Below are 26,951 nucleotides of genomic sequence, written 5' to 3'. Positions count from 1 at the left end.
TTAGCCAGGCATAGTGGTGCATCCCTGTGGTCCTAGCTCCTTTGGAAGCTGAGATGAGAGGATAGCTTGAGCCCAGGAGGTTGAGGCTGTAGTGAGCCATGATCGCACCACTGCACTCCAGCCTGGGTGACAGAGCAAGATCCCATCTCAGAATGTATATGTATGAACATACACATTAATAAAGGTTTGGGAATTTAAAAAAAAATGCTATTCCCTGGTGTTTATACTAAATCAAGTAAAATCCTTTATGATGACCACAGAGACATTGTTAGAGAATAACAAATTAATTGGTTATAAAAGTTTATTCAAGGACTTGCTAACACCATGTCTGTTTCTGTGGCAGCACAGAGAACACTGTAGAATATGAATCTTTGTTCATAATTAGCCCTCAATATAGACACAATTTTTATCTTCAGAATTTTCTCTACCATGGCAACAGAGACTATTTAGACTCTACTTACTTTCTAGGGACACTGAAGGCTTTAAACTCCTCAAACAGCAGAGTGTCTTAGGATCAGAGGACTCAGGCTCAGAAGACCAGATCTAAAGATGACTTACATTTCACTTTTAATTTCCAAAAGCTGTTTTCTATGTTTTCTTATTCATCAGCTACTCTGCTTATGCGACATTGATGGAGTGCTTAGTAATTACACAATGTTCCAGATATCTATTTTCTAGATTAAAAAAAAACAAAGTTCTGAAGGGCTGAAAGGTGAAGTGATATATTTCAAGTCATACAGCTGACCACCTGTAGAACAAATATTAGAACTCAGGCACCCCAAATCTTACACCCACTCTTCTCTTCCCACACCATCCACAAACTATAGCAACCTCTGTGGAAAGACAGCAATATGTAGATACTTTATGTGCTGCCTGAACTGAAAAATGTCATGCTTGTAAAAACTGTCATGGCTGGTTACCCAGAGGAAGTACTACTTATCTTTCCATTTCATTAGCCCAGTTTATTTTTAATAAAAGAAAACAAATGGTTCTCAAAAGTATTCTATACCTTGTAGGCCCTGCAAAGAATTGGAATGAATGGAAGGACACAACCACAGTAACCAACCCTGACACTGTCATTTCTAAGCTGTACAGCTTCTTCCTAGAAACTTCATTCTCTGAACTATAGTTTTTCTCATTGGCAAAAAAAAAAAAAAAAAAAAAAAAGCCTGGATAGTAACATTCTAAATAGTTAATACAATAAAATAGAAACCTATGTCACAGGATTGTTTATGTGGGGGAGGAAAAAATAATTTTCCCTGTAACCTTCTGAGTTCCTAGCTTAGATCTCTATAACGTAGAACATATTAACAAGAAAAACAAACATGTTTACTAACATGTGAGTTTTATATATATGGGGGAGAATACTCAGATAAAAAATATTTCTCAAAGAGGTAGCTTAGAATTCCAGCTTACATACCATCTTCACCAAAAAACAACATATTTTTTGAGAAGTGACAAGACAAAGGAAAAGGACCTTGAATCTCTAGGGGCAGGAAATGTAGGAACGTGGACACAGTTGACCCTTGAACAACAGTCTGAATTTTGTGGGTCTACTTATACATGGATTTTCTTCTGTGTCTGCCACCCGTGAGAAAGCAAGACCAATCCCACCTCTTCCTCCTCCTCCTCAACCTGCTCAATGTGAAGACGATGAGAATGAAAACCTTTATGATCATCTACTTCCAATTAATAATAGTAAATATATTTTCTCTTCCTTATGATTTTCTTAATATTTTATATCTTTAGCTTACTTATTGTAAAAATACAGTATATAATACATATTACATACAGAATATGTGTTAATTGACTGTGTTATTGGTAAGGCTTTCAACAGTGGGTTAATAGTAGTTAAGTTTTTGGAGAGTCAAGTTATACAAAGGCCAGGTGCAGTGGCTCACACCTGTAATCCCAGCACTTTGGGAGGCCAAGATGGGTGGACCATTTGAGCCCAGGAGTTTAAGATCAGTCTGTAAAACACGACAAAACCCCATCTCTGAAAAAAAAAATACAGAAATTAGCTAGGTGTGGTGGTGTGCACGTATAGTTCCAGCTACTGGAAAGGCTGAGGTGGGAGGATCACTTGAGCCCAGGAGGTTGAAGCTGCAGTGAGCCATGTTCACACCATTGCACTCCAGCCTGGGCAACAGAGAGACACCCTGTCTCCAGAAAAAGAAATGAAGAAGGGAAGAAAGGAAGGAAGAAAGGAAGAAAAGAAAGAAAGAAAAGAAAGAAGAAAAGAAGGAAGGAAGGAAGGAAGGAAGGAAGGAAGGAAGGAAGGAAGGAAAGAAGGGAGGGAGGGAGAGATGGCAGAAAGAAAGAAAGGAAAGAGAGAAAGAGAGAAAAAAAAAGTTACACATGGATTTTCAACTGGAGTGGAAGGAGGGGGCAGTGCCCCTAACCCCCACATTGTTTAAGGGTCTACGGTATATGGGAAACTGTTAGTAGATAAAGGCCAGTTAGAAAACTTTGTGATGTAGATTCCTCTGGTGCAGTCTCTAGGCCGATCAGGGTCTAAAGTTATCATTGATAATGAACAAACTCTGTCCTTTCTGACGGAGCTGGTTTGGACAAACAACTTTGCAGATTTATGTCCTGTTTCTATGCAAATAGGAAAAGGGCAAAGAACTTTTCTGACACCTGCTTCTTCTCAATTGCCTTCAGCTCAAAATAACCCTTATGACGAGGTAGGTTATATTTTGGGGTGGTGTATTCTGCTACCTTTCATTTTTCAAGTCAAATAGTAATGACAGCACTAGTTAATATCACTTTTTAAAATTATTGTAAATTAAGCATTCTGCTCAGCAGTGTATTCATTTAATTTTATTTGATCCTTGCAATCACTCTAAGAGGTAGATTCTAGTATTATTTCCATTTTGTAGATCAGGAATTAACCTTGAGTGTTCAAGTCATTTGCTCAAAGTCACAAAGCTAATTTTAACTCCTCTTCACCAGTATGGGTAAGAACTTTTAAAAATATAAAGCACTATAAGATATAAATCACATATTCCTCGGTTTTGTCTCTAAGACTGCTATAGTGGATAAATTGATATACATGCTTATTGCTGGAGCCACCTCTGGGATAGCAAATTAGGATAATTGCTTGCCTTTCTCTCCTTTCTTATTCCCATACTGTCAGCAGCTTAGGGATGAATTAAGAAAGCTGATGAGAAAGACAATAGATGTGTCAGTTAGTAGGACACTGTAAGCTCCTGAAGGCAGGAACTGTGTTATTTCTGTGTTCTATTCTCTGCTCAGTGTTACATACTGAGTGCCTTGCCCAAAGTCCTGCTCATAGTGGAGGTTCAATAATATTTGTTGAGTGAATAAACAAAATGATAAATACATGCCTACTAGGACAGATTTGAGTGTTGTCTACATTCAAAGTACCCATAAAGCTGACAACTATCATTAAGAACAAATTGATGTAGATGGCCAGGAAAATGCAATGTGTTCACCAAATTCTGGTTCTGTTTCCCCCAGGGCGTACAACCAGACCATATTTCCTAACCTTTCCTGCGGTTACTTGTGGTTCATGCAACCTAGATCTGCCCAATAGAATATGAACAAAATGAGCTATACCATATTGAGGCCTGGACCCCCAAACCTTGTAAGCAATTCTTCAACTCTTCCTTCTCTTGACTTCTGGAGACACAGAATCCAGTGGTAGATTCCAGAGCCCTGGGATATGGTGAAGCCACTTGGTAGAGGGATTGTGGGTCCCTGAGTACGTGGAGCAGGACACCACCACTACCACCACCACCATCATTGCCACCAACTCACAATGGCATGTGAGGGAAACAAACTTTTAATTTATTAAGCGTTTTAGTCCATGTGGACTACAGTAACAGAATACCATAAATCAAGCAACTCATAAGCAACAGATATTTATTCCTCACAGTTCTGGATACTGGGATGGCCAGTATCAAGCAGATTTTGTGTCTGGCGAAGGCTGCTTTCTGGTTCACACCTTCTAGCTGTGTCCCCACATGGTGGAAGGGGCAAGGCACCTCTCTGGGGCCTCTTTTATAAGGGCACTAATCCTATCACCTGATCTAATCACCTTTCAAATGCCCCACATCCTAATAAAATCACACTGGTGATTAGGTTTCAATGTTTGAATTTTGGGGAACACAAACATTCTGACCATAGCATTAAACCACTGAGATTTGGGGAGCTCTTGTTACAGCACTGTGTTTCTCTACATTTTTTCTCCTTTTCATACACTTTTTCCTATACTCTTAGATTGCCTTCATTTCTCCTCCCCATGTATTGCCTATGGTTGTTGTTGATCTTAACATAATTTGTATAAAAATACTTATACCACGGAGAGGAACAAAGAGAACATCCTAGGCCCCAGAAATTCAAGGATGAGAGCTCAAGAAATAAATCCTTCTAGTTATCATGTCTGATCTGCTCTTACAAAAAAGCTAGGGTGACACAACACTTGGGAACTCCTTGGCCTAGAAATACATACAGGTTTATAAAGAGAATATGCAAAGCTAAAACTTCCACCTAGGCAGCAAATATTGAAGAGATGTACAAAGTGAGCCTGAGCCCAGAGTTAAAATCCATTCGTTTTGTTTGTGTAAAAACTTGGACTATAAGAGCCTATGGTTCCATACAGCCTTTAGCTAAAAAGAATTTGGATTTCAACTTGATGGCCTGGGAGGGTGACATGAAAACACCTTTAAACACTCTGAGTGTGCGTAAATCCCTGCCACAGGAAAGAATATGTTTCTTTCTATCCTTTATTATATTTTCTGATTGCTCTTCTAATAATTTGTGTGATATTTCCCAGTTGTGAAATGTCTCTGATTGCCAGTGATTAAGATTAAATGAGAAGACTGCACTCCTCCCCCAGGTGGTTGTTAGGAAACATCTGAATCCTAGTGATTTGTTGGATGAACTAAGAGAGTGCCTCTCCCTAGCCATCTCGGGTTTACATAAATAAACATTCAATATATGCCACACCAATACATTTATTTGCAATGCAGGCTTCTGACCTGCAGTATCCAGTTTCTTTATGGCTTAGCAAATCATAAGCATGTTTGAAAATACAACCGCCTGGATGTCAAGACTCACGGTTTTACACATATTAAATACACCAGGTCTGAGTTTCAAAAGAATGCGGGCATTTGAGCTTCATAAATATAAAGGCAATATAATTCTCAATTGATGATGACATCATCCACAGTTCTGTTATACCCAGGGAAATATTCAGACTTGTCTTATTCTTTGGTCCTGTGAAAACACTGAAACAAAAACAAGAGGAAATAAAACAAAAATGATGTTCCCAGAAATGATAAAGATGTGGCCACCAGGAGGAAAAATGTACGGGCCACAATGAAAGGCTGTGTCTGTGGTGCAGCTGACACGGAGGTGCGGTGCCATCCGGCGGTCTCCTTACATTGGGTAATAGCGTGGACATCAAACTTCTAAAAAGAATAACCAAAACCTTTTGGAAACTTTGGCATAGTTACATGATATTTTTTACTGTTTTTTAGATAGATAGTAGTATAAGCACACCACGCACTGCCATATTTTTATAGTTATTTGTTCCTTCCTCCAAGAATATCTACCTCCTGTATTTGGGGTCAAGCCGTTTCTCAGTCTTCAAATCTTGCCTCAAGAATCACCTCCCTGCTGTGGTCACCTCTGAGCCTTACAGACAGAACCATGATGTCCTTTCTCTCTGCCCCTGTAGCACAGTCCACTAACTCTAATCCAACTATTTAATAACCTGTGTCTCCTTTAGAAAAGCCAGGGCTCTTCAAGGATATGCAGTTTGTGATAGTCATCCTCAGGCCCTACAGAGATGTACTGTACTCATGGAGTGTTCAATCAGTGTTTGATTTCTTCATGAAATGGTTCTCAAAATATGGCACGTGAACCCCTGGGTGTTCCTAAGAATTTTCAGAGGGTCTGTGAGGCCAAAACTAGTTTTATATTAATATTAGGGAGTCATTTGGCTTTCCCACTGTGTTGGCATGTGCACTGATGGAGCAAAACCAGTGGTGGGTGAAATGACTGGGGTCAGAGCATGAATCACATCAATGGCAATAAACACCACTAGCAGTCATTGTATTTTTCACTGCCATGCACTTGCAGGAAACATAGCGCTCATTCCACTTACAAATGTCCTTTATGAAGCAGTAAAAACATATGAGTTTTTTAGATCTTAACCATTGACTACAAGTCTTTTAAATATTCTGCATGATGAAATGGACCAGATGGATGAAAGGCACTTCTGCTGCATTCTGCAGTACAATGAGTTTCTCATGAAAAATTCCTTGTCTGATTTTCTGAGTTGCGAGCTGAACTAGCTGCTATTTGTTTAGAGTGCTACCTTTACTTGAAAGAGCCACTGACTGGTAAGCTATGGTTATTCAGACTGGCAGTTTGGTAGAGATTTTTACATCATTGAATGGAGTAAGCCTGCCATTTCAAGGAAAACAACTGGCAATTATGTTGCTAATGATGCAATTTAAGTTTTTGAATGAAAATTAGAATTTTGGAAAATGTATATCCTCTACTTTTTGCCTGACAACTTCACACTACTTACAACTTTTCCAATGGGATCAGTGGTGATATTTACAAAAGTGAGCTTTTGGTATTTTACAATGAAATGTGTCAACCTTTGGAGATGTGTGTATTTGTTCTAGTTCTCTGAAAAGTAGGTGCTAAGATCACAGCAGACATTCAAGAAAGCTGCTGATGGGAATACCTGTGAAGGATAAAGGGAGAGAGCCAGAGAAGGCAGAGACAGCCTTTGAACCACAATGCAGGTCTGACACCGAAGAAGGAAGGAAGAAGGAAAGTGCATGGGGTAAGAAGAGTTCTATACTGCAGCAGTCCCTGGAATGTTTCAACTAGACCAATGCCAAGTTCTGGAGTCAAATTCACCAGTTTAAGGAGGTCTGCATCTCAGTGGGGTGGGATTGCCTTAGTACTTCTGTTATGTGCAGCCCCTGGCTGGGAGCAGCCATGGGAAGCGTGACCTCGGTACAAACATGATGGTGGTTCCAGAAGGACAGTCGCAGGTGCTGTCAGTCAATCATATTCCCTGCAGAGAAGATCTAAATAGTGCATTTTCTTACCCACCACAATCTGTATAACTCAGACTATATTTTCCAAAGGAGCAATGCATATTGTTATACAGACATGCATGAGTAAAATATTCACTAAAACTGAGTTTTTCAAAGTTATTCGTATTAACTATGGTTTCTGATTCCACATTGACACTAATATTTAAGTAGTATTTAAGAAACCACCAGTTGTTGAGTTTGATGTAGTATCAAAGAATAGCCATAATGATTTGAAAAGGCTATTAAAATACTCCTTCTTTTAAAACTATACATATGTGTGAGGCCAGATTTTCTTCATATACTGTATTTCAACAAAAAGACCATATCCCAGCAGATTGAATAAGAGCAGAATGAGCATACAGGTATCTTATATTAAGCCAGATAATAAAGAGAGTTACAAAAATGTAAAACAATGTCACTATTCTCACTATTTTTCTGAAAAATAGTTATTTTTTATTAAAATATTTATGTTAACATGCAATGGAGTCATTACTGTTATTTTAAAAAATAAGTTGATACATTTTTCAAAAGTTCTGTTTTAATTTTGAATGCAATAAAACTAGATATTACCTATATATTGGATTGGTACAAAGGTAATTGCAGTTTTTGCCATTATGTTCAATGGTAAAAGCTGCAACTTCTTTTGCGCCAACCTAATAACACAAACTCTCTTTGAGGTCTTCAATAATTGTAAGGGCATAAAGTTTACCTGAGACAAATGTCTGAGAACAATTGCATTAAAGAATCATTACATTTAGTTGTGAGCAGTGAAAAAAAAAATCTGTACCCCACTGAAGAAGGCAGAGAACCTGGTAGTTACGAGAGCGTCTCTGGTGTCAGAAAACCAAAGTTTGGATTTTTCCTTCTATATATGCTAAAGAGAGTCTTTGGACAATGAATTAAGCTCTCTGAGCCTCTGTGTCCTTATATACAGAAAATAATATCTATTCGTAGGATTTGGGTAAATATTAAATTAGATACAAAGTATTTATTATAATTAAGATGATGCAGCAAAAGCTCAATAAAGTTTAGTTTTTCCTAGTAATTATTGATAATATTATTACTCAACTGCTAGTAATTTTCTCCGATTGGAAATCAAAATAAACACCCACTCACCCTTCCTCCACAGCAGTACATAGTAAATAATCCTTGAATGCTCTGCATCAGAATCATATAAAGCTCTTATTAAAAATGCATAAAACCAAGGTGTTAGGTTAATTCAAGTCTAAATGCTACTAGAACAACTAAATATCTGTATAAAACAAAAATGAATCTCAACTCCCTGCCTCATTACACACACATAAATACACATACACACTCAAATTTATAAGATACCTAAACATAAATGCCAGAACTATAAAGCTTCTAGAAAATAATATAGGAGAATATCTTTGCAATTTTGTGGAAGGAAAGATTGAAACAGACCAAACAGGCACCAACCATAAAAGAAAATATTAACAAATTAAACAATTAAAATTAAAATTTTCTGCTTGAATGAAAACACAAATAATTTTTTAAATGACAAGCTACAGGCTGGAAAAAATATTCTGAACACATATATCTGACAAAAATGTGTATTCAAAAAATGCAAAGGACTCATACAAGTGAATGATAAAAAGGCAAAAAAATTTTTTAAATATTCAAATAATCCGAATAGACCTATCATTAAAGAAAACATTACAAATCATCAATAGATACATGAAAAGGAGCTCCACATTTTTAATTATTTTTTTAAAAATTTAACAACACCAAAGTTTGTGAGGACATGGAAAAGCAATTCTCCTGCATTGCTATTGAGAGTGTAAAATGCACCCTTTTTGGAGAAATGTTTGGTGGTTTCTTAAAAAGTTAAACATACATCTATCTTTTGAGCTAGCAATTTCTCTCCTAGATATTTACCTAAGAGAAAGAAAAACTTATATTCACAAAAAGAAATGTATAAGAATATTTATAGCAGAATTATATACAATAGTCAAAAACGGAAAACAATCTACTTTAGTCCATTTTCACACTGCTACAAAGACATATCTGAGACTGGATAATTTATAAAGGAAAGAGGTTTAATTGACTGACAGTTCCACAGGGATGTGGAGGCCTCAGCAAACTTACAATCATGGTGGAAGGGGAAGCAAACACATCCATCTTTACATGGCATCAGGAAAGAAAACAGCATGGGGGAATCTCCATCCAATCACTTCCCATGATGTCCCTCCCTCAACACATGAAGATTACAATTTAAGATGAGATTTGGGTGGGGGTGCTGCCAAACCACATCATTCTGACACTGGCCTCTCACAAATTTCATGTCCTCATATTTCAAAACAAAATCATGCCTTCCTAAAGTCTTAACTCATTCCATATTAGGGGAACCCACCCCGAATATTTCAACATAGGTTCTTTCTATTTTCCATAAGTGTCGGTCGGCTGAGAAATAAAGAGAAAGAGTACAAAGAGGAATTTTACAGCTGGGCCTCCAGGGGTGACATCACATATCGGTAGGACCATGATGCCCACGATGCCCATCTGAGCCACAAAACCAGCAAGTTTTATTAAGGATTTCAAAAGGGGAGGGGGTGCAAGAACAGGTAGTAGGTCACAAGATCACATGCTTCAAAGGGCAAAAAGGAGAATAAAGATCACATGCTTCTGAGGAAACAGGACAAGGGCAAAATCACAAACTCCTGAGAAGGGTCCAACAAAGATCACAAGGCAAAGGGCAAAAGCAAAGATCACAAGGCAAAGGGCAAAAGCAGAATTACTGATAAGGGTCTATGTTCAGCGGTGCACATATGTCTTGATAAACATCTTAAACAACAGAAAACAGGGTTCGAGAGCAGAGAACTGGTCTGACCTCAAATTTACCAATTTGAGGGTGGAGTTTCCCAATCCTAGTAAGCCTGAGGGTACTGCAGCAGACCAGGGCGTATTTCAGTCCTTATCTCAACTGCATAGGACAGACACTCCCAGAATGGCCATTTACAGACCTCTCCCCAGGAATGCATTCATTCCCCAGGGTATTAATTATTAATATTCCTTGCTGGGAAAGAATTTAGTGATATCTTCCCTACTTGCATGTCCATTTATAGGCTCTCTGCAAGAAGCAAAATATGGCTGTATTTTGCCTTTGCAGGCAGTCAGACCTTATGGTTGTCTTCCATTGTTCCCTGAAAATCACTGTTATTCTGTTCTTTTTCAAGGTGTAGTGATTTCATGTTGTGCAAACACACATGTTTTACAATCAATTTGTACATTTAACACAAATATCATAGTGATCCTGAGTACATCCTCAGCTTAAGAAGATAACAGGATTAAGACATTAAAGTAACATAGGTGTAAGAAATTATAAGAGTAGTATTTGGGAACTGATAAACGTCCATATTAAAATGAAATATTGACAATTTATGTTCAGAGATTAAAGTAAAGACAAGCATAAGAAATTATAAAAGTATTATTTGGGAACTGATAAATGTCCATATTAAAATGAAATCTTCACAGTTTATGTTCCTTTGCCACGGCTCCAGCTGGTTCCTCCACTCGGGGTCCCTGACTTCCTGCAACAATTCCAGCATTAACGCATAAGTCCAAGTCCAAAGTCTCATCAGAGACAAGACAGGTCCCTTCTGCCTATGAGCCAGTAAAATCAAAATCAAGTTACTTACTTCCAAGATACAATGGGGATACAGGCATTGGATAAGTGCTCCCATTCCAAAAGGGAGAAATTGGCTGAAACAAAGGGGTTACAGGCCCCATGGAAGTGTGAAATCCAGCAGGACAGTTATTAAACCTTAAAGCTCCAAAATGATTCCCTTTGACTCTACGTCTCACATCTGGGACATGCTGATGCAAGGAGTGGGCTCCCACAGCCTTGGGTAGCTTCTTCACAGGCAGGTGTTTAGTGCCTGAAGCTTTTGCAGGTGTACAGTGCAAGCTGTCAGTGTATCTCCATTCTGAGGTCTGGAGGATGGTAGCCCTCTTCTCACAGCTCCACTAGGCAGTATCCCAGTAGGGACTCTATGTGGGGACTCCAACCCCACATTTCCTTCCATCGACTCATGGGGAATATAAGGATTACAATTCAAGTTGAGATATGGCTGGGGACACAGCCAAACCATATCACAGTCCAAATGCCCATTAAAATGAAAATAACAAAGAATGTGTGGTTTGTCCAAACAGTGAGATATTAGACAGCACTAAAAAGAGAATTACTAAAGCACACAACAATATGGATAAATATGAAAAAATATATTATGTTGAACAAAAGCCAGAAATGCAAAACTGTATATAGTATATAACTCAATTTACATAAAATCCAAGAAGAGACTGTGGCTGGAAATCAGAAATTGGAGGGGAAGGGCAGTAGAGGTTAGAGGAAATAAAATTGTTTTGAAAGGGGGACAAGGGAACTCCCTGTAGTAATGGAAATATTCTATATCTTGTTTTGTATGCATGAAATTGTTAACACTCAATGAACTAGATCCCAAAAACATGTACATATTATATATGTTAATTATATGTCAATACAATATGTAAAGGAGAAGGAGGAAGAGGGAGAGGAGGAGGAAGAGGAAGAAGGTTATAGTAGTTGTTTGTCCTGCGCTGCAGATCTAATAAATGAGAAATTCTGAGGGTGGGGACTTGGAATCTGTCTGTTTTGCAAGCCTCTGAAGGGGTTTTGATGAACTCAGGGGTCTTGACAAGAATTGTCCTCATCATTGATCCACAGCTGTAAAAAACACTAGCTTTAAGTGGAAGTAAGTCAAACACGACCTCCTGTGGCTTAGACCTTTCCTTCAGGAATCCTCTATCCTTGGGTCTCCTGAAGCAAGATTTCTATCATATCATTTATCAGATTCTTATAATTTTTTACCTTGATCTGTAGATTATCTTTTAAAAGTCATACTCTATTTCCTCAATGGATTATAAACCCCTCAAGCTCTGGTCCTCTCTCACACATCTGTGTTGATTCCCCACAAACATTGTTGTGATGAGGTTTCTGAGGAAGGATATCCTCTGTTAACTCTCTCTACCATGAAGCTTGCCCTTAGAGAATTTCCCTAGGCGCAGCCCCAGCCCCTTAAATACATGAGACCCCATGGTATGATTGTTTCCAGCAGAGGGAAAGCCTAGGCAAATAAAGGTTAGGTGCCATCTAGCCCCAGCCTCAGAATGAGTCTGAAGGATCACCAGAGTGAGCAGAGGGCAGCCCAGGGCCATACCTAGGCTATAGAAGTGTGGGGAGATCCTGGACTTTTCTAAGAAAGCCCATAAAGCCAGGAGCTTAGGGAAGCAAATTGGACCATTGTTCCCAGCATGCCTAGCTTAATGCCCAGGATTAGCCCTCCTCTCAAGCAAATGGGTGTAATTTCACTTCCACAAAACCTCTTCCCAAAATATCTCACACATGGCCCTTCTGGCACCAACTATTAAATTAGGTGAAACGAAAGGTTCAGCAGCCTGTAGCCAGATCTCCAAAAAGAAAACCACATTACTGGCAATGGCAGTGAAAGCAAAGGCATTCTATAAAACCTGAACATGTTTTTGTCACATTTCCTATTGAAGGGCAATTGTGCAATGTCTAAAAACTGAAATACAAGATTCTGGACAGATTTAATGAAGAGCTGAGTCACTTGTTTCATTGATTGCATGTCTTAAATGGATGGGCACATTTCCACTGAGAAGAGCACAATTGTGTTGTAACTATGCATTTTATCCATGGCTAGCAGAGTCAACAGTTCTCAAGATGTTTGAAAGCCCATTATAAGTCAGGCATCTATGAAGCAATGTATGTGAATAATCATACTTAATGTTCACAGTAAACTAATAATGAGGCAAAGACCATTATAATTGTCATTTTACAGATGTGAAAACTGAGGCCAAGAGTACCTAAATAGGGGACCCAATGTTATTTAAGAAATAGTCAAGCTACATTAAGATCCAAGTGGTCTTACCCCATGAGTCATTCATGTTTTAAAACATTTTTGCCACTGAGTAAATATTTATTAAACCCTTATTATATGCCAGATACTGTTCTAGGCATTGGGAACATGATGACTGTCAAACAAAGTTTCTATACTCACAGAACTTACATTCTGGTGAAAAAGAAAATGAGTGACTGAAATATTTATAATGTAATAAGCAATGATGAGGCATAAAAAGCAATTATGTGTGTTGGAATGCTTCTTAGTGAGATAGAATGGTCCCAAATGCCTCTTTGCAGAGGTGTCTTTGCAATGAGACTGGACCAACTGAAGGTAGGAAGGAAGCCAGGCACATTTGCAAGGAAAGAATCCCAGGCAGTAGCAAATTTCTTGCAAGGAAAGCTACTCACATTAAAAGGATTGAAAGGAGGCAACTGGGGCTGAAGACATAAGCTAAGGAAGGAATGGTTAAAAAAAAAAGTACTAAAAAGGCTCTTAGAGGCATATTTTGTAGGACATTGTGGAACACTTTATTTTGAGGAAGGTCAGAGCCTGTGAAGGCTTTGAGTAGGGGAGGGGCATGGTCTGCTGGCTGTGGAGAGTTCAGACTTGGGAGGGGTTACAGCAATAAAGGACTCTGGAAGATCAGTCAGGGGACCATAAGAATGTAAACCAGAATGGTGTAGTGGCAGGAGTGGTGATAAATGGTTGTATTTAGAATAGACTGTGGATATATGGCCATGAGATTTTCTTAAGGATTGCATGTAAGATGTGAGTCAAGGATGACAAGGATCCTCTTTCACTATTATGGTGTATCCTTCATGATAGTTACTCACCAATGAGGAGTAAAAGTTAGTATTTTCCCTTCCAGGAAAAGGGAATGAGATATGAGAGAAAGCCTTTCCCTAGAGATGAGCAAACTTTTATCTCTACAAAACAAAACAGTAAGTGAGTGGTTTTCCTGGTAGTGAGTTACTAGCTTCGTGAGAAGGAAACTCCAGGCTGTTACAAAACAAGGAAAATTAGACTAAGTGTCAGAAGAAGTGGATTCCATTTCTGATTCAACCATTTAAGGAGAGTGTGATGCCAGCAAGATGCCTAAGCCTGCTGGTTTTATTTGCTTTAAATATTAAATGGGCATAAAAATTCATGCCCTCCCTACTAATGAGATTGTTGTAAAGAACAAGTAAAATAAAGTAAAGGAATATATCCTAAAAATTCTAAACTGAAGCATATCTGCAAAGCATAATAAAAATTCTATCTTTCCAGGTTTAGTATGTCTATGTAATGCTGGCAGTGCAGTTAAGTCTTGTTACATATACTTTATAAGCTGAGTGTTAATACATCTCTGATTAAGACTTGTCTAGAAGCTGAGAGATTTTCCTTTTATCCACAGAAAAAAAAAAAGCCATGCCAATGTTTCCCCATGCACATGTAGCTTTCTCTCCCTTCCCAAGCCAGGCCAATTGCTGTGTTCTAATATCAGCTCTGCTGTCTTTATTTTCTTTGTACCGTGCAGCTGTTTTTGCTTATATGGAAAATATGGTTGGAAACTCAAAACTAAATACACTTGCAATGAAAAAGAAGATAAAATAAACAAAAGGCATAACATGTTCAAGCTTTAAAAGTGAATCTAGAAGTTTTAAAACAATTTGAGGAATTGCAGCCTCAACATTCGAAGAACGTTGAGGCTACATAAATCCACAATGAAGACACAATAAATAGTTTAGAGGAATGCTCAGTGTATTAGCATACTTGAGACTATCAGAGACCGGGTAATTCATGAAGAAATGAGGTTCAATTGGCTCACAGTTCTGCAGGCTGCAGGCTGTAGAGGAAGCAGGGCTGGGGAGCCTCAGGAAATTTACAATCATGGCAGAAAGGCAAAGGGAAACCAAGTGCATCTTCACACGGCAGCAGGAGAGAGAGAAAAGGGGGAATTGCTATGCACTTTTAAACAACCAGATCTCATGAGAACTCAACTCACTATCATGAGAACAGCAAGGGGGAAGTCCGCCGCCTTGATTCAAACACCTCCCACCAAGCCCTTCCTCCAACACCTGGGGATTACAATTTGACATGAGATTTGAGTGCGGACACAGAGCCAAACTATATTATTCTGTCCCTGGCCCCTCTCAAATCTCATGTCCATCTCACATTTCAGAACACAATCATGCCTTCCCAACAGTCTCCCAAAGCCTTAACTCCTTCCAGCATTAACTCAAAAATCCAAGTATGGTCTTATCTGAGACAAGGCAAATCCCTTCCGTCTATCAGCCTATAAAATCAAAAACAAGTTGGTTACTTCAAAGATACAATGGGGATACAGGCATTGGGTAAATGCTCCCATTCCAAAAGGGAGAAATTGGCCAAAACCAAGAGGCTACAGGCCCCATGTAAGTGGGAAACCCAGCAGGGCAGTCATGAAATCCTAAAGATTCCAAGCAGAAATCTTAATGTTTCTTGATTTGTAAAACTAAACTCAGAACCTACTGTGTAAACCCATTAATGTATCAGGTACTATTCACTTTCCATTTCTCAAGTAAATGACATTCATAGAAACTTCCAGGAAGTCTACACCAGCACATAAGGGAAGTTAAGTGGAGTGGCTTCCTTCTTCATAATTCTCAAGGATGTACGTATCTTGTGCTGTGTGAACAGTTGTCTGAATATTTGGGGTTGGTCAGTACAGTCACCCTAAAACTTAAAGGGTTGGAGATAATCATCTTGAACTCTAGACTTTTAGTCTTACTATTTGTATTTGAACAATCAGATGAAGAGGTATCTAGCGAGTAAAAAAGAAGTGATTTTAACAAGCTGCTATTAAAACAAGCAGATGAGGACTAGAGAGAGGCCCTGACTTATGAACCAAGACACAAAACCCCACCAGGCTTTTCCTGCTTCTACCTGTATTGCTCATTTCCACTTTCAAAATACCCCACTAGTCTCTTCCACCTTCCTTCCTTGTCATTTCACTGCCATAAATTACATCACACACTAACCAGGTTAAAGCACATGCATGTACACACACACACACACACACACACACACACACACACACGTCATAGACGCCACTGTATTGGGGCTGAAGAGAAGAAACTTTGGAACTTCAAATAAGTTCTGGTTTCAGGTGGGAAAAAAAAACATGAAAAAGATGAACAGCTTAGCCCAGGAACAAATAAATGCCCACTAGTAACAGTGGGGCAGAAAGTATTAATATTCACGCTATTCACGTGCTCCTCTACACGTCTGGATGTCCTTGCAGTTGGTTCAGACCTGTAATGGAGCTCTGGCCAATGTAAAACAGGCTGAGAAGTGCTATGTCACTTGTCCAGTCTGTCCCTCTTATGTGGTATTTCTTTAACAGCTGGAATTGAAGGACTCTGAGGTGACAGTGCAACCTGCTTCCCCTGTTGGAGAAGAGCTGCCCAACTTTCACAGGACCTTGTGTGAACAGAAATAAACTTGTATCTTGTACTTCCACTGAGATTTTAGCATTGTTTGTTTCGGTAGGTAATGTTAATTACTTTAAAACAAAACGCTTTGAAAACTAATTACATGTTTTCTGGAGCTGTTGGAGCCAGAGCCAAGTGCTGAAGCGTACGAATCTGTAGCGTAAATTCAAAAAGTTCAGGATGTGAGGCTCCACAAGCTATATGGTGGGAATTGGAAGTTGACCTGCTTCTCTGGTGCTGCCCACACTTTCACATACCAACACCTCCAGCTTCCATCACTGCATCATTTACCTAAACTTATACACTTGGGTCAACAAGTCCACTTTTAGTAAAAAAAGTAGTTATGAAGAAATTGTCAGTTTTCTACACCATAATGAGATTTAGTTGGTTCTGATTGATTTGTTCTTAGCAAATGTGCTGAGAAAATTGAAAACTGAGGGATGAAAGAGCATAGATCCTTAAAAACAGCATGGTGCTGGGTGCCTGGGGACAAATGCCTTAGGGAAGGAGAAATGTATGTTGGCATGGGGAGAGTCACAGAGTGAAGGAAGAGAAAGCAGGGAGGGTTGTAGAAGGATACCCGGGTGCCAATCTCACAGATTTTACATTTTTGCTTAAGGCCATCTCTAGGAAACCGGAAAACCCATTCTCCTGTTTAACTGTCAAGGCGGCTTGACTCCTATTCCCAGGTGGTCTGACAGCACACACTGCAGTTCTGCTTCACGAATTGAGTAAGCTTTTGTTCGTTAGCCTGACACCCTAATCCCCAGTCAATACACTGTCTCTAGGAAAGAACATTTTCCAAATTCCAGACGAACAGTTTCAGAATACAAGCCATACAACCTATTCATAAAATTTGAAATTGTGCAAGAATCAATCCATATACTTCCTTGCCAACACCAAGACTAAATGGTTTGTCTTCACTGCACATCTTTTTGGATGACCTTTTGAAAGCTTATAAGTTTTTTTCTTTGGGTTAGCCCTAGATCTTTAATTTTAACCTGATTTCATCTAGTTGAATGCATTTTAAAATTTAAATACTAAAAAAATTAAATTCTAAAAAAGGGATTATGAAGAAAACGTCCTGCATCATGGATCAGAACATTATATAAGTAAGAAAAAAATAATAATCAATTGTTGATGCCTATCAAATATCTGTTGGAGGTGAAAGAGTTTATCCTTTAAGAGGGGAAAACCCATGCCAACATTTCTCTAGGAAGAGCTGCTAACAGATACAGATTATAGTGAAAATGTTCTTTGGGAGTTTCAGGGAGGAGTGAGGTAATTCACATACTGAGGAGGCAAATGGATAACTGGGTCTCGATAAATAAGAAGGCTGCACACTACAGCAACTGAAGAAAGCTTCCTTTTCTACGGTTCCTTCATCCAGAATCACCAGCAAGAGCTGCTTTCTATAACTAATGTCAAATTCATACTAAAAGATAAAGAAATGTTGCGGGAGGTGGCAGGTTGATGTGGGGATTCCCCGTTTCAAAGCCTTCAATTTAATCCGAGTGCTACAAATATGTCATAACAGTAGCAAGGACCTTATCTCCTTATTGGCAGGAACTCAAGTCGTGTAGTGGAGAACACACACCTCTGAGAGAGGATATCACAAATGAAGTGTTCACGTCGTTTCTAAATACCAGGCTCAGATGCACAAAGGCAGGGCTGGCCCTCAGCAAAGTCAGTCAATTCTGCTTTTCCAACAATTTTTACCACCATCCCATCTTCTCTGAGCCTGACATAGCACTACTACTTCTCTAACCTAACTGTAAAGTACTCAGAGATCCCAGGTCATCTGGGAAACATACAACTGTATTTGGGTAAAATTTGCCACATGTAATTAAACATGGGCAGTGTACTGAAAGAGCCAACCTAGGAAGGTTGTCAAAGTTTTACAATTGCCCTGAGAGTGAACTCAGGTTCCTGAAACCTGACACTTAACTGAGTTCTTTATTAGTCAGCTTTAGCTTCTTCCCTGGATTATTGTTTTAAGAACACCCAAGAAAGACTTCTGAGAGCTTCCCTTTGTAGCCAAGCTCTGCTTCTCAAAATAAACCATTTCTTGCAAGCATAATATTGATGTAGCAACTGTTGATGTCTCTCTGTTCCTTCCTTTGGAATTAAATCTCTCATATCCCTGGTCTCATTTATTCAGAATCCTAGTCTTTGACAAGTTATTGTAGAAAATGAGTCATTCTAATACCTGCATGTATCCAGTTGAAAGCCATACATCTTCTGAATGTTATTTCAATTAAACTAAATTAGTTAGGTAGGCATTAATTGCTTACTACAAGTCAGGAACTGATTTGGGAAAGTGGGGGAATATAAAAAAATTATAAGTTTATCTATGCCTCCAAACAGTTTATATTTGTGGTAACCAGTCACATTCTAGGCAAATAATTTATTAACGTGGATTAACTTGAATGGGTCAAAGTACTCCAAGCATATTTCTGGAATGAATGAACAAATAACAAATAACTGCTCGAATGAGCAACCCTGATAACACGGTTAGCAAGGAAGTATCTAAGATTATGTTATCGCAGGATGGGTAAACAAAGTTATCTGAAATTAAGAAAGTTCATTCCACTTACACGGCACAACTTTCTGCCCCAGGAAGTGACTGTGAATCCTTCATGGCTGCTTCTGTCTACAGGAACTTAAAATTGAACACAGAAAGTCACATTTGCCCATCCTTGGCATAGTCCCCCACCCTTGATCTACTGCTGCCTGCTGAGCAAGGTCTTTGAAATCCTTGCCATCCCAGACCACTTTTGGGTCCAGAGAAGTAGCTTTGTAGTGCATCAGAAAATTATGACTATAACTTAAAGACTAGATCAAATAGTTAAAAATATAGTTTACCTGGGCACTGGATAAATTAAACTCCCCTCAGTTACTAAAAGAACATGTTGCATTGGGTTGCATCATTGGAGATGCTATCTACTCTCTTCGTGGTGAATAGAGTTCAATGTGCTCCTTAAATAATACAAATGCTTAGCTCTTCCTCATTCCAGAGTAGTAATACTATGTTCAAAATCTTGTCTTCATCTTCATACTGACCTGAGCTTAGCAGCTCATCTTTTGTCTGATTCTATTGATTTTTGAAAAGTTCAAATTAGGTCCAATTGCTACGTAAATACATAATCATTACATAATTTGGGTTGGAATCATTCTAGTTGAAGGTGCTGGCCAGACACAGCACGTGGCTGAATACCTTCTCGTCTGTCTACCAACATACTTTTCCTTGGTGCCTTGCCTCTCTTAGAGGGTTTTCTTAATGCTAAAGGTTTGTGGGATTTTTTCATCACCTCCTTAATTTGTTAATCATTTAAGTTCCCCATGTTGCCTTTTCATTCAAACAGGATTTTCCTATATGCATCCTCTTAATTCTTCACGCTGTTACTGTTGATAAAGTGCTTTGCGCTGTTTCTTTCTCTGTATATCTAATTAATGACTTTTTTTCTTAGCACAGCTTCTGGGCCTGTTTAATAATTTTCTTCAAACAAGTCCAGTGGTCTCATTCACCACTGCCATTCTGACATTTCTTCACAAATCCTTTAGCCCTATTTCTAAATCAGTCATCAAAATCAACGAATACATCTTAGGGTCTTTCCCAAGGCCTGGGATTCAAGATTCCTACAACATAATCTGTCTGAACTTTTGCCCACATTTTCTGTTGATGAATCATCACAACGGTTTTATAGTTCCATAGGAAGTTTCTGTAGCTCTTCTAGATTTTCTTATTTGCATTGAGGACCTTAGGAAAATCAATTTAACATACTTAATGTATCAAGCTAGGGCCACCTATCTAATATAAAATTGCCATAAACCAGGAAATAATTTCTGGGTTTTAGAAGTATGCAAATAAAAACTTCACACATTTTGATCTATAAAAAGATTAAGTGTTCACATAACTTCTTGGAGTCTTCAACATGTAAGGAATTTTGATTCAAGTTGTGCCCCAAGGGAAAGAGGATTAGACTATGTAGGGCAAGGGCCACCCTGGGCAAAGTTGCTGAAAAATATCCAATGAACTTGGTGTGTCTCATGGCCCTGAGACCTCGCTCTCTCTACCAGCCCTACCCATTGACAAAAGGGAGAAGGATATTTGGTATCAGAGATCATGCCTAACCAGAATCTCTTCCATTAAGAAGCCAACTATTTGCTTAATTCATCACCTTACTATGAGAAAAATGAAAATACTAAGGATGAAGCAGCTAAAGATATTTTTATTCTTCTCTTACTCTCCCTACATGTGGACTAAGAGATGACCAGGCAAGTCACAACATTTAAGTTTGTAGAATTATAGGAATCACATTGTTCTTTGGAATATATGGGGATACTGTGACTACCCAAAGAGAAAAATGAATGTAAGGTAGCATCAAACACTATTTGAACATTAGCATGTACATGCATGTGAAAATAAGATATTGTTTTTATGAATGCTAATATAACTGCAGGAAAATGTATCTTAAGATTTTTTTTAGTAGGATGGATAGACAACAATCATCTAAGATCTTCATGAATCTCTCATTTGACACAGTTCATCCAGGTCTCAAAGGCAGGAAGGGAGAGCTGCAGTTGGAAGAGGAGAAGAAAGAAATAACCCACGCAGGTGTGTTCAGAGACAAATCAACAAAATCAACCAAATCAGGGTATTTGTTAGGTGCAGGGTTGTAATATACAGGTAGGCACCTAAGAAAATAACAAACAAAAGTTCAAAATAGCAAATTAACACTGTTTGGGTTTTGATGGGAAGTAAGTTTAGAAGGGAATGGAGAGAACTTTTTAGTGTTCAGAAACCTAGTTTACAACATGCAGACGAAAATTGAGCCTATCAATTGGAATTCACTCTGACCATGCTGGAAATGGATATTATGATACTTATTTCATCATACTCAAAATTTCCAAAAGAATTCTACCACACTAAGCAGCACACTGAAGAAAATGTGACAAAATGGACAATATGATTTACTTTGCTTGTATTCATAGGATATTGGCTACCTTATTCTGTTTCCTACTGGTTGCCATTTAGATAAAATTTACAGGTTGATTCAGCTGACAAAAATTATAAGCAAAAGTTGGGAGAGCAAGGAATAATAACTATGACAGAAAATACTGTTTTATAAGAAATATGAAGTTTCATTTCTTCAGAGCTAGATCTGTGAGAATCAGCAGAACTTAGAATGGGAAAATTCCCATTGATATAATAGGAAATTATCTAGAAAGCCTTTCTAGAGAAGCAGATTGGGGGTAGGGGGATGGATACCAAACTCCAGACTGATGAGGAAAAACACGAGGTCATTCTAGCAATACGTTCTGCACCCACACATGTAGCACATACAGTCAAGTTCAGTAGGAAAAAAAGATTCTCCCATTGTCATTTAAGAAACTCAGACTCTCGGCTGGGTGCGGTGGCTCACTCCTGTAATCCCAGCACTTTTGGAGGCCAAGCCAGGCAGATTGCCTGAGGTCAGGAGTTCGAGACCAGCCTGCCCAACATGGTAAAACCCCAGCTCTACTAAAAATACAAAAAATTAGCCAGGTGTGGTGGTGGGTGCTTGTAATACTCGGGAGGCTGAGGCAGGAGAATCGCTTGAACCCAAGAGGTGGAGGTTGCAGTGAGCCGAGATTGTGCCACTGCACTCCAGCCTGGGTGACAAGAGCAAAACTCCATCTAAGAAAGAAGAAAGAAAGAAAGAAAGAAAGAGAGAGAGAGACAGAAAGAAAGAAAGAAAGAAAGAGACAGACAGAAAGAAAGAGAAAGAAAGAAAGAGAGAGGGAGATAGAGAGGGAGGGAGGGAGGGAGGGAGGGAGGGAGGAAGGAAGGAAGGAAGGAAGGAAGGAAGGAAGGAAGGAAGGAAGGAAGGAAGGAAGGGAAGGAAAACTAACTCAGACTCTCAGGGTAAATTCTCGAGTTTTTTTTTTGTTTGCTTGTTTGTTTTGTTTTTTTTTTTTTTTTTATGTCTATCACAGACAGAATAGAAACACTTGAAACATACTGAAATTTGGCCATGTCCAGTTCATTCAGTTGCCCCAAAGTTGTATCTCCTTGGGGCCAAAACAGCTGTTGTTGTTTATTTATTTACTGTAAAAAATACAGTAAATAAATGAATTTAAATGGTCTCTTGTCAGTAAGCAATCAGTTTGATTCACATTTAAAGTGAGTTGACTCAATTTTCTGACAATATGGAGATGTTCATTTATATTTTTTATAGCGACAAAGGTATGCTCATGTTTTCCATGTGATCCCATCTAGAGTGTTACAAAGTATGAAAGATGATGTAGTAAGGTAAGGCTTATGGCATTCCTACTGCCATACAAAGGACCATGGAGTAAACTATTTGTATTAGTTTGTTTTCACACTGCTATAAAGACACTACCCAAGACAGGGCAATTTATAAAGAAAAGAGGTACTCACAGTTCTGCATGGCTGGGGAGGCCTCAGGAAACTTACAAACATGGTGGAAGGGGAAGCAGGCACCTTCTTCACAAGGCAGCAAGAGACAAAGAAGTGCAAGCAGGAGAAATGCCAGGCACTTATAAAACCATCAGATCTCATGAGAACTCACTATCACGAAAACAGCACGGGGAAACTGCCCCCATGATCCAGTCACCTCCCACCAGGTCTCTCCCTCAGCACTTGGGGATTACAATTCAAGATGAGATTTGGGTGGGGACACAGAGCCTAACCATATCACTGTTTAACACCTGAAAGAAAATCAATCAGATATAAAGGGAAATGCAATATATATAGAAATGTGGGAATTAATGATAGAGCAAAGTAATCAAGCCACCTACATTTTGCTGATGTTTACTGTCATCTTATACATGACTTTCTCTACTGGAAAATGTTACTTCAAAATTAAAACATCATAGTACTATGTTACTGAAAGACTTTTTTGAGAGTGGAAAAATTCTAGATTTCATTCTCTCTCTCTCTTTTTTTTTTTTAAATTGAGACAGAGTCTCACTCTGTTGCCCAGGCTGGAGTGCAGTGGCGCAATCTCGGCTCACTGCAACCTCCACCTCCTGGGTTCAAGCAATTCTCCTGCCTCAGCCTCCTGAGTAGCTGGGACTACAGGCACACACCGCCACACCTGGCTAACTTTTTTTATTTTAGTAGAGGTGAGGTTTCACCATGTTGCCCAGGCTGGTCTGGAACTCCTGAGCTGAGGCAATCCGCCTGCCTCGGCCTCCCAAAGGGCTGGGATTACAGGCATGAGCCACTGCGCCCGGCCCTAGGTTTCATTCTCATCTCAATTCTTCCCCCTTTGGCTAGAAGCTTAAAAAGCAGAGCTAGGTATGTCTTCAAGGTAGAGGAAATACGTGTTTATAATCACATGCAAGCTCAGTAGTGGTTGAGACTATTGTGGTCAGAATAAAAAGATGGCTAAAGAAGGGAGTGGTTGATAATGTCAAGTTAAAAGAGGATACAGGAGGCCTAGTCTCTAGTTCAACTGCAAAGGTTCACATATATTGAAAACAAAACAGTGAGCAAGATAATTGCTAGGTTTTTTATTAATCTAAAATCATAGAAAAATGGAGATTTGAGAAATCACATGAGTTTCTTTGGATTTAATGCACTTACTAATTTTTAAATATTTTTAATGAATGAACAATCATCTTACCAACATTGAGTATCTCCAATATTGAGAATGTTGGGCATTTATTAGAACAAAGAGTGTATGTTTGTATATATATATACACACAAAGATGTGATAAGTAGAAAAATTTAAAAATGTATCCATTTTAGTGTAGTGCAGTACACCTCAAATTTGGGTTCTGTAACCAACCAGCAGGAGGACATTGAGCAATTTACTTAACCATATGGCGATTCAGTTTCCTTGTCTGTGAAATGGGTAAATATCAACCTCACAAGATTATTATGAAGATTAAATGAATTAATATATGTAAACCAATGGGAATAGAGCCTCATATATAGTAGGCACTGTAGACGGTTAGCTTATTTTTATTAGAACTGTAACATGGATGAGGAGCTTAAGTATCCCTAGGAGCTTTGTTAAAGAGAGCTAAAGTGTAAAGATGTGACACATGGGCTAAGAGGAGAGGTAGAAAGCAGAGAGCAAGGAGTTGGAAAAAATATTACAGGTACTGAGAACAGCTTTTGTCAGATGCAAAGATGAAAGTATAAACTCCTGGTAAGTTTGGTATTTCTAGAACTAAAGTGAAGAGACAGGGGAAAAATGCTAAAAAATTAGGCCAAAAAGGATAGGACCTCATCATCAAAGGCCTTGTGTGCCAACTAACACACTATTTTATTTTGTGTGGATGGAGAGATCCTAAATAGCTCTAATCAGGGAAATGACGTGATCACACTGGATTTATTTCTGGAAATGAAAAGATTGATTTTAGAATATCTTAACTGGAAGATTGAAAGACCATAGGCCTATGATTATTTCTGAAGTTAAATGACTATTAAAGGTTAATGTATAAATAAAAAATTAATTCACCAAGATTAGCTTCTTATCAATAAATGATAATTTAATGCCTTTATCTAAGTGCTTCCTATAGCAAGACTCTATGGTAAAAGATCCTGGGAGCCACTGTGACCATAGTTTGTTCAAATCTAATGAAAAGGTTTAGTAAAATAGAATCTATATGAAAAATAGCAATGCAGACCAAATACTAAGCAGAGTGCTTAATCATTCAATAAAATTTATAGACCACCCACAAAATGTATATCTAAACTCTTTTCATGGAATGTAAATCATAAGCAATGTCATCTTACATTGGCATAATGCTGTATAAGCTACTTTCACTGCCACTCCTCCTTTTCCTGCTAAGATTAAAATTTCCATCTTATTAGAGAGGATTGAACATTTCATTTACTAAGAAAACATTTTTAAGGTGCTTGGTATATGGCAGGCAGCATTCTGGTTGTTTTACAAATAGTTGCTTTTTTAATTCACATAACAACCTTATGAGGTGGATGGTATTTTTAACCCTATTATAATATTAGGAAATTGAGCTATAGATAAAGAAGCTTGCCCAAGGTCATTATACAAAGGCAAAATTTGAATCTACATAATCTAGCCTCTAAGCCAGGCTCTTAATCACTAGACTGTACCCTCTCTCATACATGGAAAAATTTTATTCTAAAGGGAATTCTAGGTAACTTTAACAATTCAAAAAAGGCAACATTTTCCCCTTTTGTTTAATACTACTCTGACACTGCTAAAGATGTCTATGAGATGAAAATAATTCCACTTGTTTGTTCATAGATTTCCAAACTAAATGAGATCGTCTCTCAGCTCTCTCTTCCATTTGCTTCTTTATAAGCAAAGAGACGACAAACTGACTTGAAAAGAAGAGGCCGGGCGCGGTGGCTCACGCTTGTAATCCCAGCACTTTGGGAGGCCGAGGCGGGAGGATCACGAGGTCAGGAGATCGAGACCACGGTGAAACCCCGTCTCTACTAAAAAATACAAAAAATTAACCGGGCGTGGTGGCGGGCGCCTGTAGTCCCAGCTACTCGGAGAGGCTGAGGCAGGAGAATGGCGTGAACCCGGGAGGTGGAGCTTGCAGTGAGCCGAGATTGCGCCACTGCACTCCAGCGTGGGCGACAGAGCGAGACTCCGTCTCAAAAAAAAAAAAAGAAAAAGAAAAAAGAAAAGAAGACTATTTGCTGTTTCCTTCTCCTTGTGTTCCAACAAATATCATCCCTACCCTGGCCTTGACACTTAATTCCAAAAATCCAAGCTTCTGTCTACTGAAGAAAGAACCTAGCCTTTCCTCGGGTAATTAAAACTGAATTGTAAGCCTGTTTTTTATAGTGGTCATCTCAGACTCTGCTTTCTTAAGACTCCAGTGATCTCTCTATGTTGGTATCTAAAGGGCCCATGGAAGGTTTAGTCACTGAAGCAATGTCCACCTTCAAAATAAGACAGTGAGGCCACACATGATTTAAAAAACGACTGGGTGCGGTGGCTCACGCTTGTAATCCCAGCACTTTGGGAGGCCAAGGCAGGCGGATCACCTGAGGTCAGGAGTTCGAGACCAGCCTGGTCAACATGGTACCCTGTGTCTACTAAAAATACAAAAATTAGCCGGGCATGGTGGCATGCACCTGTAGTCCCAGCTACTCCAGAGACTGAGGCAGGAGAATCACTTGAACCCGGGAGGGAGAGGTTGCAGTGAGCCGAGATCATGCCACTGCACTCCAGCCTATAAGCCAAGCTAGGCTCCTGGCCAGAAAGGAACTACACATAAATACATACAATAGAAGAAGAAAGGAAGGAAGAAAGGAAAGAAGGGAAAAAAAGAAAATGTACACCTACCAAGAGAGTGTGAAAAAATGGCTAACTGCACAGTAAATTTAAATAAAAAATCCAACCTGTTTTTAGAGCCAGCCTCAGGCTCTTTAGGGAGCCCAAACTGGATCCTTATGCATAAAGTTCTCCGCGAGAGATAATCCTGCTTCTTGGCTTCATTCAAATAGGAAGCAGAAAGACCAGAGCCAGATA

This window comes from Nomascus leucogenys, chromosome 20 (genome assembly GCF_006542625.1).
Source record: "Nomascus leucogenys isolate Asia chromosome 20, Asia_NLE_v1, whole genome shotgun sequence".
Classification (NCBI taxonomy): Eukaryota; Metazoa; Chordata; class Mammalia; order Primates; family Hylobatidae; genus Nomascus; species Nomascus leucogenys.
This window is presented reverse-complemented; position numbering follows the sequence as displayed.